Below are 400 nucleotides of genomic sequence, written 5' to 3' on the forward strand. Positions count from 1 at the left end.
CTGCTGCACTCCCGTTTCCATTTCTGCTGTTGCTGCTGCCTGCTGCTGCACTCCCGTTTCCATTTCTGGTGTTGCTGCTGCTGCTTCGCAGACAATCCCTCCCCGGATGAAGAGTATTTATTTGGACTTCGGAATTTAATTGGAGGCCTCGAGACTCTCCTGGCGAGCTGCAGGGCAGCAGCAGCGCCGCCGCTGCCGCCTCCCGCTGCTCTCAAGCAGCAGCAGCAGCAGCAGGAGCGGCAGAAGGAAGCCGGCGGAGACTGGGGGGCCCCCCTTGCAGCAGCAGAGGAGGGGCCCCCTCTTCTGCTGTGGGAAGAAGAAGGGAAGAGCGTGGGGGCCCCCGCGCTGCCGTCTCCAGAGGCTGCTGCTGCTGCTGCTGCTGCTGCTGCAGGCGCAGCAG

This window comes from Eimeria tenella, genomic scaffold (assembly GCF_000499545.2).
Source record: "Eimeria tenella Houghton genomic scaffold, Eth_scaff2080, whole genome shotgun sequence".
Lineage (NCBI taxonomy): Eukaryota > Apicomplexa > Conoidasida > Eucoccidiorida > Eimeriidae > Eimeria > Eimeria tenella.